The sequence below is a fragment of the Lagopus leucura genome, unplaced genomic scaffold, assembly GCF_019238085.1.
Source record: "Lagopus leucura isolate 7727_CA_CO unplaced genomic scaffold, USGS_WTPT01 Super-Scaffold_100157, whole genome shotgun sequence".
NCBI classification, from domain to species: Eukaryota; Metazoa; Chordata; class Aves; order Galliformes; family Phasianidae; genus Lagopus; species Lagopus leucura.
The window spans coordinates 27,001,420-27,025,863 of record NW_024962334.1 but is presented as its reverse complement, the minus strand read 5'-3'; the positions used below and the strand labels follow the sequence as shown (position 1 = coordinate 27,025,863).

At 41.3% G+C, this 24,444-nt stretch overlaps 2 long non-coding RNA genes across 3 annotated transcripts in view; both read right to left on the bottom strand.

Annotated features, from left to right (window-relative positions):
* The window catches only part of LOC122189537, a 55,445-nt gene extending 53,931 nt beyond the window's left edge, over nt 1-1,514 (bottom strand). Inside the window, exon 1 of the long non-coding RNA XR_006181851.1 lies at nt 1,405-1,514. This is a non-coding gene — a long non-coding RNA (uncharacterized LOC122189537). The remainder of the gene's footprint in view (nt 1-1,404) is intronic.
* A 7,773-nt stretch (nt 1,515-9,287) lies between these two features.
* LOC122189536 lies at nt 9,288-23,819 on the bottom strand. Of its 2 annotated transcripts, none has more exons than XR_006181850.1 (3): nt 23,652-23,819; nt 19,427-19,606; nt 9,288-9,419 (listed from the first exon to the last, which is right to left on the bottom strand). It is a non-coding gene; the product is annotated as an uncharacterized LOC122189536 (long non-coding RNA). The 2 variants fall into 2 exon arrangements; XR_006181849.1 differs by lacking the exon at nt 9,288-9,419 and adding an exon at nt 15,602-15,649.
* Between the last annotated feature and the right edge of the window lie 625 nt (nt 23,820-24,444).

Here is a 24,444-nt window from a genome sequence, read left to right as displayed (position 1 = left end):
GAACACAAGAAAATACTAACATTTAACATATGCATATTAAGAGCAAATGCTTGGGTACATGTTTCTGTTTCGCACTCCAATTTCTCACCTGTAACACATAAATAACTTGAGTCATGAGTTGGACTTATGCTCCAGGTTGCTCTGCAAATTTTAGTTATTTCTCAGTGTCAGTAAGATGAGATCATGATGCCTGTTCTTCCTTTTCCTTCCTTCCTTCCTTCCTTGTATATCCCCTCCCCTATTCTTCCTTCCCAGTTGTACAGTTTTAATTTTAATTCAGAGCTCAGAGAACTTTGGTTTCAATTTAATGCAATTCTCTACACAGTGTTACTGATCCTGCTGAGGCTTTTATGTCTTAAAATACAGCATCTCTGTTTGCTCAGCCTGGATATTAGGAAAAATTTAATCTCCAAAACAGTGGTGAGGATCTGGCACAGGCTGCCAGAGGAAGTGATGGAGACATGGTCCCTGGAGACATTCAAGAAACGTATAGATGTGGCACTGAGGGGCATGGTCAGTGGTCATGGTGGGGATGAGTTGGTGGTTGGGCTAGGTGATCTTAATGGCCTTTTCCAACTGTAATGGTTCTATGATCTTATCATCTGAACACTCCAGACCCCCCAAAAGCTTGTTCATAAAAATTGAAAGAAAATACATGGAGGTAGGACCTGAACAAAGTCCTGTAACATGTGTTTCAACCTGGATGTCTTGAAGTAAAAACCTACTGTAATCAGTAAGTCCCAACAATGTACTGTAATGGGCAAAACCCTACTTCTTAAAATGTTTTATTAAAATGGAGAATGAAATTCTGGCCATGTAGTGCCAGCAATAAAGCTCCTCTTGTTTTAGCTTGTCTTACTCTATGCGTACATAGATCTACCTTATCCTCTATGGTATTTCCAGCCTACATGCAGTTCAGCACACACACAGTAGTAAATCTGATTTGATGTGGCTGCTGTTAGCACTCCCAGCTGCCTGGAAACACCAGCCAGACATGGGAGATACTAAAAATCTGCCAAGGCACAATTTCTGAATAGAAGAAGAAGTGCTGGGGATGCCTTGAAGTATAATATAGATTCTCAAGCTGCTTGACTTTGTCTTTGTAGAGAGCCTCCCACCTTGGACCTACTTATGGCTTACAGACGATTTAAGCATGGTGCTTTTTTTGAAGTAATGGCAGAAATGTGATGTATTGTAAAATGCCCATATGTATCCTGTGAAGCAAACAACCCCCTTGATTCTAGCAAGTCCTCAATCCTGCCAAAATGTAGAGTGAAGCAACACCAGTCCTGCCTGATCAGAGGGACACTCCTCCTGCTTTGTTGAAATTGTCCAAAATTAATAAGCAGCATTACCCAGATCCAAAATCCAGGAGAAAAAAGATAAAGTGATTCCTTGTTTTACCTGATCAGGCATAGCTGCTGAGGAACCCAGGTGTGTCCATGTGGGATCTTAGCTTCGCACTTGCTGCTTTGAGGTCTGACTCTCACGCCTGGGGGACCTGTGAGCAGTGCAGTCACACAAGGCTGCTCCAGAAACAGGAGAAAGGGACCATGAGCAGCAGGAGCAGGCAAAGTTTGCTTTCTCCATCTGTTTTGTATTGAGAGAGCTATTACTGTGAGTAAAGTCAGCTGAGACATCCCAAGTCACTGCAGCCTGAATATTTAAGCTAGACTATAAATATCTGATTTTACTTTTTTTTTTTTTTTTTTTCTTTAATGGTGATTATTATTTATGCTTTCTTTCTCTTTCCTCTCCTTTGATTTAGTAGCACGAGGAGGTTTGTATCTCTTCAGCATTGGAAGCAGCTGTTAGCCCCACTGCAGATAGCGGCTCGTGGCTTAGGTACTTCGGGATTGCACTGTCCATCTCCCCTCTGCGCTGTGACCCCAGGTGGCTCTGAAGTACTTCAGGTCAAACTTATTATATACTATTCACCATCCCAATAAACAAGTAGCGTGTTGTCACATTTGGAGTGCTGCGTATTTTTCTAGTAATTATGCCTTATTATATATTTACCATTCAGAAAATGCAGGTGTGGGCTGTTGAACTGGGGCCAATAAGAATTCGCCGAACTGGCAGCAATTCCTCAGTGAGTCATGTTTCACTGTCTGTTGGTTTTATAACTGTTTTCACTACTAATTTAGCTCTGCGATGCAATATGCAATTAGTCCTATTATGGAAGCAGCTGTATTCAGTTTTACAATGGCACTTTCCCCTTTGGCTTGTACCAGAGCCTGTTGTGGTTCTGCTGATTTGATGACTGAAGTTGTAAAGTGGTATCTGGATGAGCCACAGTGAGCCATGAGCCTCATGCAAATATGATTCTTGCTTATACACCACTGCTCTAATGCTATTTCTTACAGCCCAATTAGAAACGCGGTCACAGAGAAAGCTGTTTCTTGCTACAGTAAGTAGTATTGTCATGCAGCGATTTGTTGCCACGCTGGTATCACCTCTGGAGTCTTGCAGCTTATTATAAATAACATTTGTCAGGCAGAATGTGCAAGCAATAAGCTTCTGCTTGGAAATTAGCTCTTGCAGGCTTCAAAAATCAGTTCCTGGGCCACAGTGCAGCCCCGAGGCTGAAAAGGGACCAAAAGAGAATAGACCTTGAGCCACCAGCTCCATTATTGCCTATGCCCAGCACTTGGAGGAAGAATGCTGGCAAGCCTGTGTCTCCAAATCTGTAACAACTGAACAGCAGAGAAGTAAATAAAAATATCAGTCATGCTAGCTAATTGTCTTTACTGTCAATGAGGATGTGAGGAATATCCAGTACATATTGTGCATTAGTCTAATCCATATTAAAGCAACTCTATTAAAAGAGCAGGATTTTGAGAAATTGCTGAGAACATTCACTGCATTTTTCTACTGTGTTATTACCCATTTTCACACCCCTACATATGTTATGGTTTTGTTGCGTGTCACACAAAATGGTAATTCGGTTGTGAAAAAATGAGAAATCATGACATTTCACATGTGTTTTCAGTAAAGCAACAATTTTCCTTGTAACGGGCCCCAGTTTTCTTCCTCAGAAATAGGGCTATTTACAATGAAAACGTTCCTGTTGTGGTGGAGTAATGACACGAAGAAAGGAACCAGGCTGAACACTGTGCAGAAAAGTTAAAATGCCTACATTTCAAGTGCTTTGAATTTCAGGTGAGCGTGTTGCAGCCTCTCAAACACTGCCCCGCTGACTGGAGCACACCGGCAAAGGAGCTGGCCCCAGCCAAGCCTGCCCACTTGCTAAGATTGTTCCTGATCACTGTTGCCTGCAGTTATCATTCTGGTCAGACTATTACAGTAGAAACTATTTTCCAGGAACTTTTCATGATGAGAAACAAAGGAGCTCTCTGCTCTGCAGAGAATAGCCATTTGGGAGAGCTGGACTGGCTGAGAGTTGGTCATTTGCCCAGACCTTATCATTTTCTATCCAGAGGCTGGCTTTATGCTAGAGTAAACAGCTGGAGCTACGCACCATATTTCATCCAAAGCATGTAAAACAATAATGAACTTTATGGTTCTATAAAGATTTGCAAAATTATCCCCAGGTCTAAAGTTTAATTGTTTAATGTCACCAAATGACTTTGCAATAACTGAGCACAGTGGAGTGGCAGAAGTTAATCACTTGACTGAAGTGAATTAAGATTTTCTAAAGCTACATTTATCACTGTAATTTCAGGCTAATTTCATTTTCCATTCATAAAATATGATTTCAGTTTCTGTATCTCTATGAGCTGTGGAAAAGGAACGTGGCTGTTTTGTAAAACATGTTTTTGTCAAACAATGTCAGAGGTGATGTACATACTGATAACCGGAAAAGGCTAAGCTTATCTTGGCATCTTCAACTCGCATTGCACGTTCCTTAGCACTGAAGTCCATGTGCTGTTGAAGGCTTCTCTTTTGAATCTCAATGGGCCAAATTTTCAGCATTAGCTTTGATTTATCTGTTTTTCCAGACCTCCTGTTAGGAGGCAAACACAACGTCAGCCATGCTAAAAGCAGGAGCCAGTTAGGACAGCATTGCTCAAAGCCAAGCCGGCGAACCAAAAGAGCTGTCCCCAAGGGCTGTCCACTTTCTGGTCCTTCAGACACCAGAGCAGGACGAAGGAGGCACAGCTGGCACAGTGTCCTCCTCAGACGTATCACACACCCAACGCTTGCCTATCAGGACAGGGAGCTCAGCTGAGTCCTGGTCTGCCTGAAGGGCTTGAGGAGAGTCTCCCAGAGCCAGGGTGAAGTTTCCAGGTGGACTAGAGGGAAGGAAAATACCCATTCCTTTCTCAAGTATGCTTCAAATTCACCATCAACATAGTTAGCTGCAGGTGGTCACACAGTGTCTGGCAACTTGGCAAATGGTGGCTTTTGACATTTATTCTTTGGACAAATGCATGAAGAATGAATGAATTAAAAATTTCTCCAATAGTGAACTGTACCAAACCCTGGATCAAAATCTGTAAAGCACTGAACCCTCTCCTCATGTTTTGATGTGGCTGAGCACTTAGCATCCACAGTCTTTTTCACCTTGCAGTGCTGACGTACAAATAGACAAAGCTGCCCACGATGACAACATCTCTGCAAAGTTTCCCAGACATCCAATAGCTCAGCTAAAACTGGAACCCATATAAAAGTAGGTATTTGGCATTTTTGTAATTTATATGGAAATTAGGCCATCTTCTATCACCATTTTCTTTCTCTCCCTCTTGCATAAGCCCCTTTCCCTTGAAGAAGGCAAAATATATTGCTTACTGTTTTTTGTTAGTAACGAAGATCCAAATGGTTAGTTCTGCTATGGTTGCACCCATACAACAGCTTGCACACTCCCACTCATCAGAGTATGTACTCAGGCTGTGAACACATGCTGTCCTGGTCTGAAATTACTTCCAGGTTAGGCCATTGCTGCCTGCTCATTTCCCCTGCTTTCTCTCCTTCACATTATATAGGTTTGTTAAAAATTAGCCACCAATCCAGCCTAATTTTAGTGTCCTTTTTATTCATTTGTTCCAACTGTTGTACCCCCCTGAACTCTTCCTCTCATACAAGTACAATTTATTCCCACACATGGCAGGCATGCTCATGAATTATTTATGTTGCTTTGATAACTTATACTTTGAAAATAATGAAAGAAGCAAATGTTTCCAGTGTAGGAGTCATAACAAGCAAGAAATCCAGCCAAGCTACTGGGCCAGAAAGTGGTAAAATGCCCCAAGTTAAATAAACATACCTTTTCAATGTCCAAAGAAACATCACAAAAATCATTCAAAGCAATCACCTGTCCTCAGAAGCAGTGCTATTCAGCTCACATTAGGAGCCAATATCTTGCAATGACCAAAGAAGCTCTCATTTCTCCAGTTTGCATCTTGCACATGGGAAAAGAATTTGGCAGACTGAGGGTGGAATACATGTTCAGCTGTCTCATCTATTGCATCTGACACACGTTCTGGACAAAGGTTGTGTGGGATAAACCAGTGACAGCTTTCCCATCCACTTGCAAGCAGTGAGAAACTTTCCACTTCCCCTCATAAACTAAAAAGACTGAGGTCTGTTAAGAGGAAGAAAATTGACTGTGTATACCAGGGGAAAACGCTGTGTGATACAGCTTCTGGGTGCTTTGGTCTTACATCACACCGAGAAAAAGAGTTAGGCTTTGCTTTTGCTTCCTGAATATAGTCCACCCCACAAAGCAGGGGATGCAATATCTAATGAAGTAGTTCATTTAGGCAGAAATTTGGTAAAAGTCTGAGAAAATTATTCAACCATTTTCAAGTATTAAAGAAAAAAGAAACGGGCAGGAAAGGATATGCTATCTCAGCAAAAGGGAGAGGAATGGAACAAAATAATGACTTGTTTTACACAGACTTCACCCCATGTTTGGGCAGAAGTGGCAGGAAGCAAAGCTTCGTGAAGGCTCTGTAATGTTAGCAGCCTGCAGTGTGAGGAATCAGCCATTTCACCCTGTGTACTGACTGCTGGGCTTTGAGCAAGGCAACCTGCCCGTGGGCCAATGTTCATGGCAGAAGGGGCCATGCGGCCTAGCATCAGTACTGCCTGCATGTACTGCCTGACAACATGTCTCATGTGACACTTTTGTCACCAGGGCTACTGAGCTGGATTAGATCAGTGCAGACGCACGTTCCAAGGGTTGTCATAGCAACGAGAAACTAGGCAGGTGGTAAATGGCTCCCACCTGTCTTCCCAGACTTCTTGGGGCTGTGTGGGACGGAGCTGGGGGCTCAAGGCCTTTGAGGTCTGGCAGGTGAGGCCTGGAAGATGGCTCTGCCTGCGGGAGCCTGTGTGCCCCTGTGCCTGGGCAGCTCTGAATCCCAAGACCCAGAGGCCCTCCGGCCTCTTCCTCCTTTTCCTCAAAAGGTTTTCTCTGCTTTGTGATGGATGTGCAAGAAGAAAAAACACTGAAATACATCAGGAAACTGATTATTCTAAGGTTTCCGATGTAATTCAGAATGGTTGGCAAAGGTGATAGAAAAAAAGTAAGCTAAATATTCTAAAAGCATAATCCAATGGGGATTTGCAGTCCCTATGCTTTATTCACTAGGCTGCACAAAAAGAAAAGGAAACTCCATTCAAAATGAAAATTCCTAATTAGAGATTTTACTTTTTTCTTTGGCTCATTTTGACATTTTCTTTTTGCCGTCCTGCAGCAAAGTTCTTTGAGACAGCCTGGTCTCCCACCAAAGCCAGTGAGAACTACCAAGCACTGTTTTTCCTGGAGCTGAGTGACATAATGCTCAGCTACACTTCCTAGACAGGCTGTATTGCCCAAAGACCCTCAGTCTTTTACTTGTTCTGTATCGATTTGACAGATTGTCTGTCCCAACCTACTCCTTTCTCCTTACATGTTTTCCAGAGCCAAATACTATATTGAACAGGTTTCCGTGCTGTTTAAAAAATTGTATTTTTCCACAAAATCAGTCCCTCCCAGTTTTAAAACCCCTCTGCCAAAAAACGTCACCCAAATATCTTAATATCATGTTTCTTCCTATTGCTGATTTTGGAAACTGTTGGATCCTTTGGCTGTAGTTAAGTATCCTCAAAGAAATCAGTTAGAGTCAGAGAAATGTCAGTTCAAATAGTTTAAGCTTGGCAAAATGATAAGCAAATGAAAACAGCCTTATTAAGTTTGAGAAGCCCAACACTTGTGTAGCTTGATATCCAAACTAGATCTTCCACTCATCTAAAGGAAATACTGATAAGAATTTGGGAAATAAACTTTATATGCTTTTGCTAGAGTTAACGAAGAAAGACAGGAGCCCCCCCCTCTAAAGAAAGGAAAAGTCAAGTTACAGGAAAAGGGAATAGCTGCTGGAACAAACTCTTCAGTTGTACAGTTGCATCAGTTTGGAGGTGTTCAAAACAAGGCTGATACAAAAGGTCACTGTAACTGTTCCTTACCAGGGTTTGGACTAGGTGACCTGAAAGGTCTTTGCCAAAGCTATTATCATTGGTACTGTGATACCTTTGTAAGATAGCTTTTGTACTCCAATAACTCAAAAATTGATGTTCTTTTTAGAATGACATTTCACAGCCTGTAAATCCTAAAATGGACTAATGGCTTTGACTTTTTGGGGTAGAAGATTGGTCTTAAAAGTAAAGGACTAGCTTGTGCTCAAAACTTTTGAGCCTTTATTTGTTGGGTGAGAAATGGTTCACACACTTCCCCTATCAATAATGATGGTTCAGAAGATGTCATTAGAAGGTCAACAGTCTGTGAACCACAATTTAAGTAAATGGGCTTTGAGAGAAAGCCTTTGAGCCAGCCCATGCCATGGTGGTCTGACATTAACTAGATAGATACATTTCTTTGGAGATTTGAGGGATATTCAGATATTTTTCTCACAAACAAACTTGAGCTCATCTTGTGGATTATGGTATTTTTACAATTTTTTTTTTTTAATGGAGGCTAACATTCACATATACAATTTCTTGGCTTCAAAGCGGATGTTTCTTTCTGCACAGAAGAGGATCAAAAAAGATAAGAGATGGTAAAAGTAAATATGATTGCAATCTCTCAATGTTACTTCTCCCTCTAGTGCTACTGGCTCTAATGTTGGTTTTAATTACATTTAAGACCAACTCCAGTACAGCTCTAATGTACGTCACTTGAGACAGCTCCTGAGTCTTACTCTGCAAGTCCCTTAGCAATTCCTCAGTGCTATTTCTTGAGAACACCTGAGAAAATGAAGAGTTGCTCAATGTCTCAATCATCATGTAGGTTGTATCAGAATAATGATATTTTTCTCTCATCATTACAAGTGATCAAATAAAGACAAGTCTGTACGATACTCATTTGTATACAGACTGTAAAAAACAAGACAAGTTAAAAGAAAAAACAGGTGTGGGTTTAGTGTGCACACTGTACTTTAGCAGCAGCAAAATAGAGCCCCATCCAGCTCATGGTGGCATGTGGCCCACAGCAAATAGCAGCTGTACAAAATTTGTGTGTATTTTTTGTACAGTTCCTTTGACCTGAATATTTGTCCTGTGGAATTTCAGACAGAATCAAAAGCTGTATTTGCTGTCAAGGTAGGCATACCACGCGTACCCAAGTACCTAATCCTGCATTCCTTGTGCATTCCAGGCACCCACAAAGTCAATGAGAATTTGAGATGCAGAATGAATACAGGGCCAGGCACATCATTTGAATATTTTAAGGAATGTTCTTGGATTTTTACAGTTGATGTCATGTTTTCTACCCCATCAATATGGATTAACAATGGTCCAGAACAGCAGGAACTCATTTCTTATTCATATATGCTAATTGCATGGTGCTGGATAGCAGCGATTTCTTCCTAAACTTAAAGTTTGTGTGGGGATTTTTTTTTTCAGCTAACAGAATAGAGAAAGGATGTGACTATGAAGCAGAGAAGTGAAGAGGATTTAACACAAACACTGAAATATTCCATACCTCTAAACATGTACCCCATACTTTAAAAAGATCTTATACAATTCACATGGATATAATCCATCCTTCCTTAATCTGAACCCCAGCTGACTTTGAGGTAAGACCGTAAATCCCGTAGTGTATTTTTCTCTATTGTTTCAATACGTTATTTCATTTTTTCAATCTCTATGGAGGTAACTCATTAATAGTTTCCTAGTTTCATAGCACCACAGTATCCGGTATCTTAGAATAACGCATGAAGTAATATAACCACTTGGTGTGTGAGACAGAAGTGCGTATAAAACATGTCTTATCTTCTTAATAACAATTCTGGATCTAATGTTTCATATTAAAATACATTTATTTTGCAGAAGACCTGGTCCGAAGGTGTCCTGTCTTTGCAGTAAAAGATGGTATAGTGTGAGATGGCAGTCCTTCGCTTCTGCTAATCTTGGCTGGCTTCTGATGTGCTGGATAGGACTGCTAGCTCTGATGTAAATATTCTTGCTGATATTGCCTGGTTTTGAGAAAACAGATGGAAGTAGAGTTGTTTCAACTGGCATAGGCCTTCAGCAATGATGTTTTTAAAAAATTGCATTTTTTTCTAATGCTTTTTGATTTCCTGATTTGTCTGTCTCTATCCAACTGATCTACAGACTTAATGGAACTCAGGAGTCTATAGACAGATGAGCATGGAACAGTGTTATTTATGTTTTTAGGCAATGCACACAACAAATCTGTTTTTCTCTCCTAGTTACCAATGCCAACTAGAAACATCTATCATCATTTTGTAGGTCATCACATCATCATATGGATATAGAATCTGTTTTTCACAAGCTCTTTGATTAGATTACTAGTATTAGATTAGGGGGGCTTTGCTGATGCTAAAAGCCTATTTACTTATAATTATGAAAATAGCACCAGCAAGCTACGACCTCTTTCCTCTTTTTCTCTGCATGCTGTGAATTCAAGGTGCTTTCTAGTCATCTGTTCATCTTTGAGTGCTGTTATATGACATCTATTGCCTTGGTGTCCAACCACCAGCATTCACAGCAGACACTGGAAATTTGGCAGCAGCTGTGGCCTGTGGGTATCTCAGCTGTAAGCAGGAATTACTAGGAAGGCGATTGCATTCGTATTGAAAATTCCCAATACATTTAAAGGCAGGCAGGGGACCTTGTTTTGAAAACCCAGTGAACCCATGGGGTCTGGGAAGAAATCCATCCTTCCACTTCACCACAGCTCTGCCATGCTGCACTCAGCAGAGCAGTGGCTCAGTGACTGGGGCACCCCGATCCTCTCCTCATCCCACTCCATGTGGGAGGCAGCAGGAGCAATGAGATGAGCACTGGCCAGCCTTCTCCTGTATGCCTGGGAAATCTGCCACTGGAGGAAAATCCCCAGCAGGAGCCTGCCATGTATTGTCTGCTCGTGCAGTGCACGGCATGATGTTGGCACAGGAATCAAAGCAGGGTAGAAGGTCTGTCATAATACATGATTTTAAAACTAGAAGAACAAGGGGATCGATGCTTTTTTAGTATACGTTTTGCCTTATAGATGGAGACAAAGAGGAGGGGAAAAGACAGCGTTTAAAAGGAAGAAAATGTGTTTATCTCTCACATAAGAAACATCTCCTCATATAACAACAAGGAGAATAATATTACCTTTGTGCTCTACTAAATAATCAGAGCAACAATTGCAAACACAATTGGACTTTCAAGCAAGAATGAGATGAAAATGCCAAATCTACCACAGCAGCTCAACAGCACCAGCACCTGGTAACGCTGTCTCTTTCTGCTTGCAAATGAGCGTTTGTCTAGCTTTATGTAGAGCGTTTATATCTAATCCTGTCAATTTGGATTGTAGATACTGCATTTTCCTAGAATTAAAGCAACTCCCCTTATAACTTCTGAGAGATTATTAGGTGTGATTTTCAAAAATACCGAGCTTTTATAGTATAACTCCTTTTGACTTGACTGAGAGCTAAACTAGTTGAGGATCAGGCATATCTGAAAATCATATCCACCTTTTTGAAGAAACAAAGTGCATTTTGTATTGACATAATAGTACATCTCATTCCAAGTTTTTCACTAGCGGTTGGAAGATAAGTTTCATATCATGCCTAAAATGCATGTATTTAGCATATTCAAGCAACAAAATAGTAATCCAGAAAAAAAAATAAATGTCTTTTCCCAACTCCTTGCTCTCTTTTGCCTTTACTCCACTCAGTCTGTCCAAGATTGTACATCCAATGGCCTTCCTGTATCAAATATCTGTAGCTTCTCTTCCTTCTTTAGTCGTCATTTAGCCTCTTCTGACACCACCTGACCCGTACGCTAAAAACCTTGTTCATTTTCTTCTCGTTCTTATCCTTTTGGTGCCTCCTTTTCTTTCAGGGTTTCATTCAGACCATGCAGCTTTTGCCCCTTGTCATGGGCAGAATTTGCAGTCTTCTTCTTTCATTATACAAATTCAAATATTGATCTCGTTCTCCAGATCCATTTCAGTGAATGCAGTGCTCTTTAAAAGCAGCATTGTTAGTAAAGCATCTGTGTATCTTGAATGCAAATCTTTCAATTTAAAATTAGAAAAAGCCCAGATAAATTGTTGGGAAAAGGATGTGAATTGCTTTGCTTATTTCAACTGCAAATATTTCAACTCAGAACATTGACATACAAAAAATAATATCATAGTTTTGTTTGCATCACATACAAAAGCATTTCTGAAAGCCTAGGAGACTCGGGGACTTTTTCTTCCTTGCCCAAGTGTCTGCATACTTGATATTTTAGGGGGAATAAAAGACCTTCCCAGATCTGTTATAAAAACATTTTGGCAGAAATTTTTTTTTCTTTTTTTTCTTTTTTTTTTCCCATGGAACTTTGAAGTTTGCTGTTTGTGGCATTATAATTATATTCAAGATTTAGTTAGTCTTTAGCACTTAAAAATGTCAGCTGCCTTTCAAGTCTTTCTGTTCACAGATATTCTTTGTGGTACATCCTACAGGGGTACCTGCTGTGACTCTGGTTCTGAGAAGTCAACGCTGAGCGCTCCTAATCTCCTCTGCTCAGAGACAGAACCATTTCTGTCATGACAGAATGGCCCTGCTTCTGATTCATTATCAGCTTTTATAAAGGTTTGCAACTTGTTGGTGCTTCTACTGCATGGGCCTGAAGTCTCATCCTGTAGTCTTACTGGAGAACTGGCAAGAGAGGTCTTCTCTTTCTGTGCTTTCTAGAAGGAAATCTTCCTATGCTACTTCTTCTCAACAGTGCAGGGGCTTTGAAGGTTTTTCCCAGAAGGAGCAACGTAAAGAGAGAGAAAAAAAAAAATCAGGCTTCTTCTTGACCCCATATGGGCCAATATGCCCAGACACATAATCAGTCTCCATTTCCCTGTTGTCAGTTCCTGTTGTTAATGATACTTTCATTGCAATTCAGAAGTTTGCTTCTCAAGCACAAATGCCTCACGGTGGTCTTATGAACTGCAGTAAACTCTGACCTTTTGAATATAAAACAGCTTTATGAAGCAGGGAAGAGACTGCAGCCTCCATCTGCGGCAAAGCAACACTCCAACCCACAATGGGAACAAAGGACATGATATTTCCTCTGTGTATGTTCATAGTAGCAAGAAGGGCAGGTGGGCTATCAACCTCTGCTTCTCCTCAGGAGGTTCAGTACGTGGAAGGGGGCATTTTCTGCCAAGTTTGAGTCTGTCAGGTAAGGAATTGGCGATGACCTTCAATTTCTGAAAGATCCTCTGGGCACCTATTATCCCTTGGAAACAACCTCACCACCCACTCCTTTAAGAGAAAATTAAAATGTATTTTTGGATCCAGATGATTGCTTGACTCTTCTTTCTGATAAAAAAAAAGAATTAGGAGTACCCTAGAAAGAGATAGTAATACAAGGAGAAACCTGCTGCTTCTGCTGTGGGAAGTTCTCTTTCATTTATCTGACAACAAAAACAAGAATGTCAGAAGTGGCTTTTCTTTAGAAAAATGTCCCAGTTCTTCCCAAAAGGACAATTTACATCCAAAGGCCAGCTAGCCAGCCCCAAATATAATTTTACCAAACTGTTACACTTACATCTATTTTTAGACACAAATCCTTTGATGAGCTCAGTGCGGTTCTACATGAAGGAAAAGGTCCATTAATGGGAGTCTAATTATAAGAAAAGAGCCCTAACTTGAAAATACAGCACCTGCCATCTCAATATAGTGTTGGATGGTTGGTGAAGTTTGGAAAGCAAGTTCTGTGGAACATCAGGACTAGCTTTTCAGATAATGACTCTCCATCTCCAGCTGACATCAGCCGGAATTCCTTGTTCTTGAGACTTCTGAGAAGTAGAGCTTTTACGCCTTGCTTTACGTATCACACATTTTAGAATTGCTTCCCAGGGAAGCTGCGTGTTTTCTATAAAAAGAAAAACTACTGCAACTTCTACTCAATTTCAATATTTGTCAAAAAAAGTAGTCTTCTTTCTCCAAATAACTAAGTTAAAGTTTGCAGCCAAAGTTTGACATCTTGAGTTTAATGTAGTCAGAGTGCACAGGAAAACTTGCACATAATTTAGACATCAAAAGCACTTGTTTAAAAAGGAAGAGCAAGTTTAATTGAGCATACAGCCATGTCAACTTGTCACTCCTGGAGCAGGTAGTGTCGGCAGACTGGGGCTGTAGATGTCTGACTAAATCCTGAATTTTCAGGGGAAAGGGACTAATCCAGCATTTTTCTGACACCTAATGACCCAATGGAAAATGGAGGACATTTGGGATTCACAGTATGTTCAAGCCTGGAGAGACATGAGGGAAGAAATTGTAAAGTTTTATCCCTTTGATTTCTTCAAACTGGAAAGTATTGGCTTAGATGAGTATAGGGAAGAGAAAGAAGCCCAGCTCGACTCAGTATTTTGACTTTTGTCAGAACTATGCAATTGGATTTCTGTAGGCTGACTTTCTGTAGGGTCATAGTTAACCCGGAAGCAATGGTTTACACTGTGCTAAACAAATATGGCTGAGCAAGACTGGCTGCAGAAATCAGAGCCTTCACAGTGACTCCCACTAGTACTATCTGAGGGATGTAAAGGGTAGAGCATAGCTTTGCCAAAAAGACCTGGGTGGAGTGATGGACGACAGCTGGACGTGAGCCTGCAGTGTGCCCTCACATCCCAGAAAGCCAGCTGTATCCTGGCCTGTATCAAAAGAAGTGTGGCCAGCAGGTCAGGGAGCTGATCCTGCTCCTCTGCTCTGTTATGAGGCCTCACCTGGAGTACCGTGTCCAGACGTGGAGTCCTCAGTACAGGAGAGACATTGACCTGTTTGAGCACCTCCGGAGGAGGGTCACAAAAATGATCCAAGAGATGGAACACCTCTCCTACAAGGACAGGCTGAGAGAGCTGGGACTGTTCAGCCTGGAGAAGAGAGGGCTCTGCACAGACCCGAGCTGCGGCCTTTCAGTACCTAAAAGGGGGCTGTAAGAAAGAAGGGGACAGACTCTTTAACGGAGTCTGTTTTGATAGAACCAGGCGAAATGGTTTCAAGCTAAAAGAGGGAGACTGAGACTGCATACAAGGAGGAAGCATTTTTACAATAAAGGTGGCTGCCCAGAGAGGTGGTGGATGTCCTGTCTCTGGAGAAAGTCGAGGTCAGGCTGAATGGGCTGTGAGCTCCGCATTGAGCTGTAGGTGTCCCTGCTCCTTGTAGGGGAGCTGAACCAGATGACCTTTAATGGTCCCTTCCAACTCAAACAATTCTATGATTCTATAATTTGGTGATGATTTAATGAATATCTAAAACGGTGTAATGTACTTGTCAACATAATTGCATGATTGTATGATGATCCTGTTAAGCATTACAATTTACTTTTCCACTTTTTTCTTGTTGTTGTTTTGGGTAATGTTGGATTGTATTTTTAAGCAGCTATATGTGAATTACAAAGGAAAGAAACAGGTAAGAAAACTTAGAACTCAAATACTGTCATGAACTGACTTTTTAGACGTAAGCAGCTATGATAACTTTACTCCTTCCTTATATCTCTTTATAAACAAGACTTCCTAATGGTAATGACAAAAGGAAGAGAAGCAAAATAGTCTCAAGAGAATTATGTGCATTTCTCAGTAAATTATGCAATGCAGATGGTTGAACGCAGCACCATAGCTGTTGGACTTTAAAAAAAAGTGGGACCTCTTGGTCTTCCTGTAGTGAAAGATCAGCTAAACAAGGAAAGAGGAGCAATGAAAAGTCATAGAGAAGTGTGGTAGCTTGCTAAGACTGTTCAGTATAAGTCAGTAACAGAGCTGAAAAGAGAACCAAATAATTTTGACATTACAACTTAACGTGGCAGGCTGTTCCTGCTTGCTGGCAGTGGCACACTACTTCCTGGTGTGCTTCCTCATCAACACATTTACAGCATGCTTACAAACCTTTTGTCCAGGAGGTACCCTATTCTCCAGCATCTTGTGATACAGCTGCTGCTGCTGAAGGTAACCATTGTTTCTTTTCTGTAGAAGGCTCTGACTTTCCTTTTTCAGTCATTTCTTAAGAGTCATATGCCACATGGGAGGACCATTCCCCAAAAAGGGACAGCTTAGTTTCATCACGCTCTTCCCACATGTTTCTTCCCACAGAGGCCAATGCAGATTCTCTGTGTGCCCCTGCCATGAGCTCCTGCATCCCTGGGGACAGCAGCAGTCTTGCAGGGAGTGGGTGGCAGTCCCAGGGCCCTGCCCTGTTCCCAGTCTGAAGGACACCTGGAAATGCAAAGTAGCCCTACTGAGGACCTGCAGGGCAACATCCCTGAGAGTGGAGCCTCCATCCACTGTGGTGATATTACAAAACATTTCAGGCCTCACCGCGCTGCATGCTTATGAGGATACAAACTTAACACCATCAAGCAGCAAGTCACTGGGAGGGCTGCACGTTGGTGTGATTGCTTCTGTGGTGTATTGCAAATACACAAAATATGACATATTACCAGCAAAAATGAGTCAACTTGGAAATCCCACCTAGGCTGGGCTTTTCTCAGTTCTATTAAAACATTTACATATTATTAAATACAATCACAAAATAACACACTAGTAGTTTTACTGTCAAATAAATACCTTATAAATACAAGGATTTCTTACCACCATCACCATTACATTTATCTTTTGCTTAAATCCTTTCTCTCTGGAAATAATACAAATCAAGCCTCTGGGGCCTGTTTATGTAATGGGGATTTATGTCATTTCAAGACAAATGGCATTTGCTAAGTTTCAGGGAAACACCTGTATTAATTGTATTTCCTGCTCATGTGTTGCTTTTGTTTGCAAAAAAAGAATTCATCTCAGGTGAGTTAACCTTGCTTTTAGAAAGGGCACCTGCAGTTATCTTAGTGCTTATTGTAAATCAAAACATGTTGAGCCTTTAAAGCAGTGAAATAAAGAGGTGCTGACAAGAGGGTATGCCAATAGGATTAGGAGCTTTTCTCACTGCTTGTATTATCAGGATGGAGAATTGAGTCATGTTAAATTACAGGGGGAAGAGATATTCCCAGAAATTCCACAGATCAGAGATTGACTCTCTCCTTCAGTAAGCCCATGGATAGGAGGGGCATTCTGTGCTTGGCGAGATTAAGAAGGAGGAAAAAAAAAAAGAAGAGGAGAAAAAGACACCTCCCTTTTAGCCTTAGGCGTCTATAATTGACCAAGATTTTTCTGCTTGCGATTTGATCCATCCAAACCCTGTTAGAGGCACTTGCCCCCAACTGAGACCAAGGCTGAGGTGAATGAGAATTAGGTGACTCACTCATATGTACTATACGTGCATTCACATCTATTAGGATAAATGACATGTCATTCAATTTAAGCACAGGCAACTGGAGATTGTCATATTTTGAAAATGACAACTGTTATTTATTTATTGAGAATATTTATACAGGTTTTTCCTAGGTACGGAGAATGCATTTTTCAGCAGCGCAGAGACATGGGTGAATCAGGCAATTACACAAAAACCAGAGAGGAAGAGAAACAAAGCTGACAGTACCAGCCACAGGGGCTGGGTCAGCAGAGATGAATGGTGCTAAGCCACCAGAGTCATTAAGCTGACACTGCTCTGTGGTCATTTTAAAAGGACTGATCATGATGCTCTGGCCCCTGCTATATTAATACAGTATTGCAGCAAGCAGTATGTTAGATGGAAACAGGCAACCATGATCTAGCTCAGTTTTCGAGAATGGAAAAACTGGGACTAGTCTGATGCTGATTTCCAGGATTTGGGGCTAGGAGGAGATGGGAAGGTGAGGCTCACCTTCCCCTGCCCTCACCCCAATGCATCCTCCACCCTGCAGCAAAGCTATAGGCTAGGGCTTCCTCCTCACCGTTCCTGTTTAGATTAGGGTCATCTCTGCCTACCTCCATTGCTGGTCTGAGAGCTACTGCTTTAGAAAAACCATCATTGTTAGTGCCTTTGAAAAACACTACCAACAATGTTCTATCTCATTCTTAAATGCAGATAGCTCATCAAATAGAAAGATAAGTAGATAGATGGATAGATGTACAGACGAACAGATGAAAAAGAAACATCTATGTGATTATAAAGAGACGACATTAACAAGGTGGATATGAGTTTCCCACTTTTATATGGGTACAGAACTGTTACATTTATGTCCAGTCTTTGGGACGCCAAATTATCACTGCAGCTCAATGGGATGCTCTCTAGAGTGGACACAAGGGACTGAGTTTAGTATTGATTTTTTTTCTCCTAGATGTGTTGGAAAACAAATATAATAATGACATTATGACATAATACTTCTATCTTTTGGAATTGTTTTCTTTTTTTTTTTTTTTCCTTTATTGATTGGAAATCTTTTGGGGTTTATTCCTCCGTAATTCTGACCTCCACACATTACTCAGGAAGCTGGAGCACCCTGTATCTTCTATAAGTTCTGCTAATACTTAACTTTGTGTCTGATGGTTCCATTATGCAATGAAATTATTTACTGTGCATCAAAAGATCGCAGTTGCCATAATCATCATCTTGTTTGGTGTTCTGAGTTAGCTCTATGTATTTTCAGAAGACTTGAGAGAAAGGTATGACAGCAGTGAGAACTGCTGAGTGCCCTCAAATAGGAGCCAAGGCTGATCAGCTGTTTGGAGGAGGGAATCAAGCATTTACCTTGCAGCGTTAAACATGCTCTCCCTACTGAGAAGGCTGCCATCAAAGCACTGAGGCCGAAATTTTGTGCTGTGTGTTGACTGAAGTTAACTATCCAAACAAATAACCTATGCTTCTGCAACTCTTGCTAAGTCAAAGATGTGGACCCTCTGAAAATGAGTCAGGAGTTAGATGACCAAAGGTACCTCTGGAACGGCTGCCTGGCTCTTAAACATTGCCCCATCTGTTTTCATGCTTTACATAACTAATTTTCCTGAGGATGTACTTTGCCGGGTTTGGCACCAAAACAGATAAGAAAAAACAAACCCAAGACAAGGGGCTGATTGAACTCCAGCAAACCCGTTTTGTTTTCTCATATATTTTTCCAACCAAATACTTCAGAGAATGATTGAAGAGAGGATGAAAAAACAAGAAGCTGGATGATCAACTTTTAGTTCTAAACAGGAGCAAGCCACAGGTAGCAGAGAAGGCAGCTCTGCTCCAGCTCACCAGGCAAAGAAGGAGCTGTGAAGGGGTCAGTATGGCAAGGACAGGGCTGCTGGCCAGCATAACCTCTTCCACATCAAGTCCCTCAGCACATGGCATGGTACAAAATCAGGGGAATACACAGCTACTCTCATCTGAATAACCTGCTTTTCTGGCTGGAGGCAGGATTTTTAATATTTTTCCAATTCAACTAGAACAATTTTTTTTTCTTCAGTGGCAAAGATGTAGCTGAGATCCAGGTAGCTTCATTCCATCTAAAGTGAGGTATTTCTCAATGTGTGGGAAGGTGGTTTTTAGCCAAATTAGGAGAATTAATGACTTTAATTGATTAAATCCTTCAAGGGGTGTTTCATTTGAGAAGGTAAGAGCATTTCCTAGAGGGAAAGCCCCATTAGGTTTGGCTTTTCTAAATGGTTCTCTCTAGAGTTACAACAGGGAGGGAGGCTAGAATTAATCTGAAACTACAAAGATTTTCCTTCCCCTGACACTGCATTTTCCAGGGAATACACATACAGAGCAAGACCTGTTGGCTGCCTCCCTTTGGCCTGACAAAGAAATCCATGGAGGCTGTGTGCATGCACACTTTGGGAAAACAGCACCAGAGTGGAGCTTCTCATGCTGTTTCCAAAGGTTTCAGTAAGGATACTGCAATTAATGGAGTTAATATAAAAACAGTAGAAGTAGGCTGATGTTTGTCAATTGTGGAGCTAGCAGAAGTTATGTAAACTGTTGAAAAATCCGTTAAGTTCAATTGCTTGCAGTATTTACTGAAGATCAGCATCCTACAATTATAAATTATCAGCACACTCAGAAATACCAATTGCAACAGCAAAAGTGTTTCTGTTGAAGCAGGAGCCTCATTCACCAAGCGTAAAGGGGGCACTTACTTATGTGAACTCCAATTCCTTGTCCCATTCCTTGTGTTTTTCTTCTTCATTAAATCCAATCATTGTCTTTTTTCAAGGGATGCTGGCCAAGGAACGGATGCCATTTCACCAGCTCATTGAAAATTGTGTATTTCTTCTCTGATGTCCAAAAATCACACATAGTCTAGTTTGTCTCAGAAGCTGTGATCAAAAGAAAAGTGAAACCTGTGGAAATTCTTTCAAGACCGACTGTTTGAATCTTTTATATAGTCTTCAAGCAATAATTGATCAAGTTACTTTTAACGAATCATAGAATCACCAGGCTGGAAAAGACCTCTAAGATCACCCAGTCCAACTATTCAGCTATGACCTATTGGCCATAGCTCCACTAAACCATGGCCCTCAATAAAACACTGAGCATTTCTTGAACACCACCAGGGATGTGACTCCACCACCTCCCTGGGCAGCCTGTTCCAGTGCCATCCATTCCATGAATGTTTCAGGAAGCCATTCAAATTTAGTATCATTTCAGGAAATTTTTTTGCCTTACCAGGAGGCTGAGGAATACCTATTCAATAGAATCCTGGAAAATCTATCATTATTTTATTCTATTATGAACAATGTTTGAACACATACATATATACTTCTAGAAGTCATTAATTTCTCAGTAATTCACATTTGTTGCTCAGGCCATAAACTATACTCCATCCCCAAATAAACTCAAAAAATTCTTAAAAATTGAACTTCTGCTTATCCTTAACTGAGTTGCTTAGGCATTAAATTCCTCCCATCCTAACTGTGTCTTTGTGAAGTGATTACCTTAGCACCACCCAACTGTAATAATATCACACATCAATAATATTTAATCATCAGAGAAGTTAGACAAAGTTTGCATTCATGAAGCTCTATCTAAAAAAGAACAAAATCCTGTGTATTAAAGGATACATAAAACTCCATTAAAAAAATTACATGTATGACATACGCAGCTTCTTCTAGAAAAACCTGCTCTGATTTCTCTGTAGATCTTTTAGTAAAATCTATACCTTGGCTAATTAAAGACAGCAGCATCCTAGGTGGAGTCCAACAGGAGCGCAGCTGATCTTAAAACCTGATGCTCGGCACAAAGCAACCACCTGTCAATATTTCAGTTACTGCCCTCCCCACCTGATCACACTTCAATTGTTTTCCAATAATTATTATAATCATCCACCACAAGGACAACTGGTTGTTTCAGGGTTATAGGTGAGAGGCAAAGAAGAAAAAAGCACCCACCCTGCCGTTTGTATACCTATTTCCTCAGGGCAGCTCCTTATTTCAGCAGCTGCTGGTGAGGCACAAATCAGCCTTAGAGCCAAGCCTGGATGGCATGCATCCTGATTTCTGTTTTGTTGTTGGTATTGCTGTTGGTCTTAATTTGAGTCCTGCACATGACCAGCCGCTTTCTCTACTGGAAATAATTTCTCTAAATTAAAGGTTGCTGCAGTGTTTCAAGCCTGTCAAAGATCTCTTGTTGGACAGGCTCTTTTTTTTAAAAAAAAAAAAAAAAAAAGTAGGCAGAGTCTCAAATCTTAGCCCTGAGAGCCAGATTTCACCTGATGAAAGGATTGGAAAATCCTTTTCCGATCAGGATAATTTTCTGTTAGATTTCACAGGAAGAAAAGATTTCAGTTTAGTTTTCATTTGAGGGGAATGAATGGCTTGGATCTATTGTTGTTTTTGTGACATTATTTTTAGGAGAGGGGAAAAAAAAAAAGCATTGAAAATCCTGACCCACCCTACCACGAACACAAAACCTCTGTCAGTGCTCTTGCTGGGATGGAAGCTAGCACACAGGAAGCAGGAAACACGGAATATTTTTTACTTCATCTCCAACATTTGCACTGACTTCATGCCTGTGTGAATGTACCTAAACAGAGCTTCACCAAACCCATCTCTCTGAGCTGCTGTAAGTTTTGAAGCAATGTTACCAGGAACAAAATCCTGACAATTTGGATGAAGCCTGCTTGGTTTTCAGTGGAGTCAGGAGTTCACATTTAAGATAAAGATACTGTGGTGCTACATGTTGGATACTGCTAGTCAGCCCCAGTCATAACACTAATTGCTCTGCCTGGGGAAGGCAGTGAGATCATTATTCCATTATAAAATGCTATCATTTATAACTGAGTAGCAAAATAACACATGCTGGGATGGAAGGAAAGCAGAAAAAGTCTCTTCCACTTTGTAGCACTTGCCCTGAATCTAGGGACCACAGAAAGGGAGAAAGGCACCACTTCTGTCACCTCAGGAAAGGCTTCAGTTTCAGGTGTAGCTGCAACCTGGAAGCAAATAAATGCTTTGCTGTAAAGGGAACATGCGCTCAGTTGTATGGAGGATGCTGCAGAAAAAGCAGTTACAACCAGCCCAGCATGGGTGGGTGGGTGAATCCCTGCATCCTCAGCCTTGGGGGAGGGGACCAGCCAAGGCAGGTGGTGAGCCAACACAGAAGAAAAAACCATCCAGAATAAGCAGATAAGATGATGATAAAATCAAAGCAATAATATAACTCTTGGAGGAGAATCCAGGCAGCAGTTAATTAGCAGAGAAGAGAATGCAGCTCTTAAAAGGCTGTGGAAGGAAATCCTCCTGGGACCGAAGGTGCCAGAGCCATCATCTCTTCTTCCCTTCATTTCTTCCTGAAAGAGCTCTTTCCCTTCTGGTGAGGTTTAGGATAACCTTGTTGTTTTGGTTGAAGGGTTGAGGTTTTCTCATATGACAGCCTGTCCTCTCTGCCATGTATACTTTGCTCTCAGAGGCAGTAGTAAAATTCTTCAACCTGTCTTTCTCACCCTTACCTGGAGCTCAGCCTGTTTCTCTAGCTTGAACTTTGACAACATAGATTTCTCTCCACTTTTCTCTCCCGTTATTTGTATCGTACCTTTCCATTACACAGGACCATAATCCAAACATGGTTTGTTGTTTGACTCCAATCCTTTGTGTGTTACAGATGTTTAAAATCTGATGCCCCTTATTTTGGGGAGTTCAGTGCTTAGACCTAACAGCTGATGTCAGGGTCAAAGGAGAAACGGTTATCCCAGATTGATGAGAAATCTGAGCCATTGATAATCTAAAGTCAGGCAACCTAAAATTACAGTGCCTGAACCTAAAGGAATTTTCTACGAATGTGTAAGTTGTTGTTGTTTTTTTTCCTGAGAGGTGAGTGAGATCCCTCTTTAGACTCACTTTTCAGTAAGAATAAGGTGCTGGGATGCTTTGGAAAACTGAACTTAATCTCCCACCCTTCTGCAGTGTATGCCCAAAGTGATCAACTCACTGAGCACAAGCAGTACTTTTTGGTAACATGTTGTCCATATAGATGAGTGGGAGCAGACCACCACTACAGTACTTTTAACACACACCATCACTTAAAGTAGTCCTCCGTGTGTCAGCTGATAGCCTAAGACTGGCTCCTGGCTTTTACCAAGTGTTCTGCTTTATTTCTTTTGTAGGATTAGTCAACAAACACTGGCAAGTAGCAACATAATATTTTTAAATGAAACTATGTACAAATTCCTGTCCAGAAACATGTATAATTGATTGCTGAGGTCAGGACCTGCACGGATGGTGGCAGGCCACTGCAGAGCTGACTATAGGAAAAACAATTCCAAAGTTCTCTTGGCAGCACACAAACAGCATGTGTGCCTATCCACTTTTCTCTTGCTCAGTTTACATTGTTCCTATTTTTAATGCATATCTCTGAAAAATACAATTATATCAATATTGTATTTATATCAGTTGACATGTGAAATCTGGGTTTCCTTACATAAATTGTGTAATTTTGTGAAGTGGTGCATTTATCAGAAGTTGTTTAAGGTAATACCATTAATTTGTGAAGTTAACGCACGTCGCATGGTAAACACATTCCAGCCCTTGTTGATTCGCAGTGTGCAAATAGACCATCAGGAAGATTTACCATAATCCATTTGTCATTTACCATAATGGATGATAATTCTCTCCCATTGCCGCCCCTTTCCTGCTCTGCCGCCCTACACTTCTCACCTGACCTCTGTTCGCCCACTGTTGTCTACTCTGAACCATTTTTAAGTTTTTCTCTACTTTTCTTCCGCTCATCTGAACTCCTGCTAAGTGACACTGTTCAACTGAGCCATCCTCGGAATTGTTCTCTCTTTGATCACTTCAAATTGGCCCACACTTTGCACCAGTTCTGGTTTAAAATTAGGCAGCAACTTAAGTGCTTTGCTGAACTTACCTGTCCTGTATGTAATTCTGTTTAATCTTCTCCCTGCCTTACGATCTCCTCTCACTGCTGTGCAGTGATTAGTGCTGTTATCTTCTCATACAGGCTCCTTCAGCAGTACCAGTTTTGAAGTTACTGTTCTTGAGCTGGTGGGAAGAAGTCATTAGCTTGTTGTCTACCATTTACTCCTGGTTGCCAATAAGCTGTTCCTACAAACCAAGGGTCAAAAGCTGGTCTAAAGTGCAGCTGCTAAACCCCAGCTCTGGCAACAGCAATCTGCACTTCCACCACACCACTGTGCCCAAATGCACACCCAGCCATGGGGTAATGGCACAGAGACACAGCTTCCAGTGAGATGAAGCTCCAAGGACTGAAACTAATAGCTATCATGAAAGCTAACAAAATTGTATCAAAGCCCAAAGCATTGCTCTTGCTGCTTAGGCCTTTCATCCCACACTCCCAGAACACATTAGAAACATCAAGCAAGACACTTTCCACAAATGTTGCTTCGCACTCCAAGATTTCCACCTCTTATGCTACCCACCACTCCTACAGCTTTGACTTTGTCCCCTCGCTTTTTCCAGAACTCCATTTGTTCCAGAGCTTACACACACTCTCTCTATCCCTTTCCCTTTGCGTTACAAGTCCTGATTCCTGTCACTATCTCTTGGCTTCTTCTCACCCCCACAGGTTCCCCACCATTGGCCATTTCCTTCAGCTGCCTTCTGGCCACTACTGCGCAGCTTGCACCACTGTTTGCATTACTCTTCCCACGTCCTCACTCTCCCCACAGGGCCAGGGCCTC